The 6,218-nt window shown below is 41.3% G+C and overlaps 1 non-coding gene across 1 annotated transcript; it reads left to right on the forward strand.

The window, feature by feature from the left end:
* The first annotated feature begins 2,495 nt into the window (after positions 1-2,495).
* Positions 2,496-2,659, forward strand: LOC134872819 (U1 spliceosomal RNA). Its single transcript, XR_010166866.1, has one exon. It is a non-coding gene; the product is annotated as a U1 spliceosomal RNA (small nuclear RNA).
* The last annotated feature ends 3,559 nt before the right edge of the window (positions 2,660-6,218 follow it).

Genomic DNA, 6,218 nt, shown 5'->3' on the forward strand with positions numbered 1-6,218 from the left:
TCAAACTCTATGCTGATGACACTTCACTTCCTGAGAGCATTGTTAGTCATTTTAAAGCTCTTATCTGTCCAGACACGGCAATGGTTTTATTGATGGTGCGTTAACAGGAAAGACTCAGACAGTTTACAGCCTCCACCATATCTAATGTAGGCATTGAGAAATCAAGAAATATCTGCCACCAATCAGAGATAAGATAGAATATAATACAATGTGTTCTGGTTTATGGATTGACAGCGCAACATGCAGCAGGTCTACTAGACTGAAATGCTAATATGGATTTATTAGAAACAACTATGACTTAAAAGAAAATGTTTCCCCTAAATTGTGATCATACACAACAACATGACATTTCACTGACACCGCCATGTCTCATCAGGAAGGGAATTAAGGCAGTTTATGGCCATATACTACTGTACCTGTGAGACTCATTTGTCAGCGATGCATTGTAAAATATGCAGTAAAGCAATATATTTTCAGACAATGCAGTATGTGCCTAAGGTAGCAACGTAGGTAACGGTATGAAGTTAATAGTAAACAATCCACAAACAGTGAGTCCATCTTTACTATCAGGAAGAATTACTGCTGTTTATTCCAAAACTAGATTACCTATTTGAATGATGTCCAAGAAAAAGTCATAACACTTTAAAAAGTAAAGAGGCTATATCATATCCTCTCATCGCTCATTGCCAAATGCTACAAGCAGGAAGATTGATAGCAATGTGTGTCACAGCCTCCAGGTTTTCTGATAAACATGCAGGATGCATGCCCATATTTGGGTATTAGGAAGTCCTGGAATTCCTTCAGGTGAGATATGAGTGTGTGACATCATTGTGCAGAGGGGATAGAGCACACACTGGTTGCCCTGGTATAACAGTTCCTGGAGCTGATTATCGTTCAAGAACGCCCACACCATTCCTCCACACTGAGTGATCCTAGAGATCCTGCAGATTCACAGATAGATAGAAGAAGAAGATGGACCTTTATTAATTCCCTAAGGAGAACTTCAGTGTTTTTACACACGCTCATGCGCACACAGTTGCAAATTCACATACAATTCACACAGTTATAGTTACAGTATACACTTGCAAATGCAATCTTTTAGATATTTAGATTTAAGGAGCATTTTCTCTTGTGGTCTCAGCGATAGATGAACCACACCAGGAGTCCTGGTAACAGCAGATTGTTGATTGTTATTCTAACCCCTACAGACATAAAGCTCCCACCATATCCAGTTACCCCTCCACCTGTTAGAGAGGGAGAAACCAAAGGGGAAAGGTGAGAGAAAGACGACTACCATGAGCAAAGAGAGGCGGGCTGAGCTATTATTAACTCTATTGTTGGTGTGAAAAGTGGAAAAACTCCCCACAAATGTGCTGCTTTTGTTTTCTGCTTTGCCGTGTTCTTCCATCAGCCACCTGGTTTTAGGATTATAGGTCAAGATAAAAATAATGCAGGTATTATTTAAACATTTTGTACAAACAGGAAAAAATGCAGACGGATGAGTTGACCTGCAAATTAGAAACATTATCAATTTCTTAATAACCGATAATGATAATTTAATGCTGTACACCAACTCTTTCATTTGTACGCCCATATATTTTTTAGCAAATACTACAGTCCAGACACCAGTTGGTAGATTAATTAAAACAGTTACCAACCAAATCAAATCAAAAATAAACCGCATTAGTTGCCTGGGTGCATGAGGACGTAAACTTCTTACTTCTTACACATCAATTCTCAATTCACAGGAAGGTCCCTCCCACATGACCCTTGTGTTGTCTTCCTATCAACTTTTGTCTTCATCGTTGGACTATTTATAAAGAATATAGTATAAATAATCACCCAAATCTAACAACTTTTAAAACAACTGTACTCCAAGGTTTGCTCTGCTTTGGGGAGTTTATGGACAGACCTAATTTACGAGTAAAAAAGGAAGAAATGTTGAATGATTTCACAAAATGACCGCAGATGCTTTAGATTTGAATGAAAACCAAAACCCTGATCAAAGTAATCACAATAACTTTCTCCATATGTATGCAAGCAAACCTGTTATTTTTCGGGCAATCACATAAAATAAACCTCTTATCCCGACATAAAAACTTTCCGGAACGGGTACAAGGACAACTCAAGGACAACAGGTGGGTTAAACAAAGAGGGGGAGGGACTGGAGACGGTGTTATTGATATGATTGGCTGCTTTGATATACAAGATGATAAGGATCATAGAACATCTCCGAGGTGAAGCGGTCCTTCATCCATAAAACTGGCTTCCAAGTTAACAGGTGATGTGAGTATGAGTCAATCTTATAGGGTCCTGATCTCAGGGATGCAGCGTTGGTTTGCATTTCACTCTTTCATGAGACAACACCCCCTGTACACACACACACACACACACACACACACACACACACACACACACACACACACACACACACACACACACACACACACACACACACACACACACACACACACACACACACACACACACACACATTACTTACCTGGCAGGGGAGATACCATGATCACCAAGGTGGTTCACCCAGGGCGAGGCTCGGCCATTGCACGCCGGCTGTGCTGACCCCTGCGAATTCCCCAAATGTGGGAATCTCGACTGCATAATTTGTGGTAGTGGGGGACTGCGTTGGCGCTCTCCCCTGATTGTCCAGCAGTGGCTCAGTCAGTAGGGGCTTGGACTGGGAATCGTAGGGTCGCCGGTTCAAGTCCCCAAACAGACTTGAAACATGGAAAGTGGACTGCTACTTGGAGAGGTCCCAGTTCACCTCCTAGGCCCTGCTGTGGTGCCCTTGAGCAAGGCACCGGACACCTCCAACCCCCCCCCTCCCCATTGCTCCCCTGCACAATAGCTGCCCACAGCTCCTAGTACTAGATGGGTTAAATGCAGAGGACCAATTTCACTGTGTATGCTCTGCTGTGTGCATGTATGTGACTAATACAGAGGGTTTCCTCCTCCGATTCTATCTACACACACACAAATAAACTCAACTTTCAACGCTGTAACCCTCAATAAAGGCTCCAGATCATGGCTCTAGATCTTATTAAATAACGTCCCTGGGTGAGCTGGTATTCCGCTTGCTACCTGAAATGTTTTGGAAGACAGTTTTAAAATGTGATATCTTGTGGGGCTAACATTAGCACGGTGTGTTAGCACGTCATTTATAAGCGTTAGCAATTCTAGGCTCTGTTAACAATTCAAGGTAAAGCTTTAATAATAAAGCTTTATTTATAAGCACTTTTCATACATGACATGCAGCTCAAAGTGCTTTACAGAAAGGCACATCACAAGTTAGAAGCAGACAACAAGAGTAGATGTTTAATTCAGATGAATGCAGCATAGCAACACAGTACAACATTTGAACAGATTCAGAGACATTCTAGTAAAGGTTTGGTAATATCATAATAAACAATACCATTTTTAAAAGACCAACTTAAAAGGAATGTTGCTGTTAAAACAGTTACATAAAAAATACAAATTAAAACCTTTCAAGATCAATAAAACAATATAAAAGTAGGTAAAAAGTAAAGACAAAAAGACCATTTAAAAGGAGCGCGTCGCTAATAAAAGGCTAAGCTAAAGACACTGCTTTATAAGAACAGTAACGCTCCTTTGTTTCACTGTCAGTCACACAAGGGTTAAAAGCACATGATAAATGTAAGTGAAACAGTAGAGGGTTTCCTGATAGGAGGGGATCGGACTGACAGGAAACTTCTTGAGGAATAGTTATGTAGGTGAATGATTTACTTTGAATCAAACACCATAAAACGTTCAGTGGCATTCATTGATGAAATGACACATAATACAATATCATAGCACACACACACGCACACGCACGTAACGCACGCACGCACACAGAGCTGCTGATCTGTATGAGCATCAGGTTCTCCAAGCAGGTGTCAGGGTGTCAAGCTAGCGTAACTTCACCCTGACACAGGAGGTAACACGGACCACAATGCAACAGTAAAATGATGCACCGTTGACTGGGTGACGGCCAGGCTTTTTTTACTGGTAGGCAAACCCCCAGAGACCTGAGACGGTCTGAGCATGTGTGTGTGTGTGTGTGTGTGTGTGAGTGTGTGTGTGTGTGTGTGTGTGTGTGTGTGTGTGTGTGTGTGTGTGTGTGTGTGTGTGTGTGTGTGTGTGTGTGTGTGTGTGTGTGTGTGTGTGTGTGTGTGTGTGTGTGTGGGAGGCAAAAGAACCCCACTTGGATTGTGCATTCGAGAGAAGGACAGGTTTGTGTTTAAAAAAACTTGCAAACCCATATTTATTTGTGTTGTAGTTCTCATGATAAGAGGTCGGACAGTTACGAGTTGTAGGGAACGCACAGTAAGACCCAGTGGTTCTTATTTCTTAACAATGGATGCACATTGGCCATCCAAAAAGGTTGAGGATGAAACATCAGTTCAAAACTAGTCAGGTAACTTTTGAATATCTAGTTTACAAAAGTCAAGTTGGTTGGAAGACGACTGCATCTCTGAAGGTGCTGTCTGTCTTGTGAGATGGATTAGTGACAGTGGTTATGGTGTGGAAAGAAAAAAGCTGGTGGTGTGGATTGTCTTAAACACAATAGCATTTGACACGTCATTTATCTTGGAAGTTGATTACCTGCAGCAGTGTTGTTGTATGATAACTTGACGGCCATTAATTATGAGTGAGATAACACCTTACGCTGTGTGGAACAGACACCGGATTCCCTAAACCATGTAGGTCAGACCGGGGAACAAAGGCGCATTAAACAAACAGGAGGATGTCTTTGCTCTTTAAATCTGAATTGAGTGAAACCTTTTCAAGTCCCACCAGATAAATAAGTTGAACCGTATCCCTGTTTATCTTTTGTTCCTGCAGTGACGGAAAATGAAACAATGATTTCATCAAGACCACAAATTTCAGTTGAAGTTGAAAAGGAAAGGGACGGAGGGTGTTCTTCTTCAGCCATTCAACATGTTCTGTTTTACATCATGGAAACAAAGATAATGACACTATAAACACACAGCTCAGCGTTGTATGCAGCTCTGATAATTGCCTATAATTGAATTATTATTTGCATGTTAACGTAGCAGCTGCCGGAGGGAAGAGCTGAGTCGGAGACAATGCACTTGCATGTTTGAACAAATACAAGAGAACATTAGCTCTGCATGCACCAGCAGCGGCCAGCAGAGCAATTCCTCCGCCTGCGTCACCATGAGCATTCCTAGTTTCACTGAAGATAAACCGACTCGTCTAAACACTAAGCCCGGTGATTTAACCAAATGTTCAAACTGTTGCTGTGCTTTGGCAACCGTAACCAAACCGTCATCAAGTGAAATCGCTGCGGTGAAATCAGAAGTGGGGTCAGAGTTCAGTAAAGACGTTCTTAAGCTACAGAAGAAACAAGTTTGATGGACCTTTTTCAAAGCCTTTCCTCTTTCCTGATAATGGTCTGCAGGAAAGGACGGGTGCATGAGAATATAGGGGCACAAATACAGCAATATTTCCTGTGATGTCACTTTCCCAACAGATGGTCATAACAGTAAAAGCCCAGGATAGGATGATAGATACTTTGATGATCGGAGGTTTCATGTTTACCGCCTGATCATACTTATCTTTTACGGCCCTGGCGGCTGACATTTGATCTCTTGTGCCAAATTGCTCCAAAAATAATACTTGAGAGGTTTCAGGAATGGTTGAATCACGACACGCTAAGCAAAATGGCACGGAAACAACCATCCATCCATGTTTGTTTGTGAGACACACAGTTCCTGCTAACTGGAATGGTGATTTGATTTGGAGATAAAAAACAATGGTGTTTGTTTATACGGATCAGCTTTATTGCAAACATCTGATGCTAGTTGACCTGCATCTGGGTAGTAACAGGTCTAAACTCATCTTAATGTGCAGTCTGTACTTCTTTTGAAAACACAAACAAATGTCTTTCACGTCCACTTTGGCTTGAGATCCTTTTTCTTAAAGCAGAACAAATGCAGTAACACAAAGATAAGTAAGAAAAAACTCCTACGGTCCTGCAAGTGTGTTTTAGACACCGTCAGAGGAGGGAGAAGTACTCAGGTCTTGTACTTGAGTAAAAGTACTCAGATCTTGAGTAAAAGTAGAAGTACTCAGATCTTGTACTTGAGTAAAAGTACTCAGATCTGGAGTAAAAGTAGAAGTACTCAGTTCTTGTTCTTGAGTAAAAGTAAAAGTACTCAGATCTTGTACTTGAG

The sequence above is a fragment of the Eleginops maclovinus genome, chromosome 11, assembly GCF_036324505.1.
Source record: "Eleginops maclovinus isolate JMC-PN-2008 ecotype Puerto Natales chromosome 11, JC_Emac_rtc_rv5, whole genome shotgun sequence".
NCBI lineage: Eukaryota > Metazoa > Chordata > Actinopteri > Perciformes > Eleginopidae > Eleginops > Eleginops maclovinus.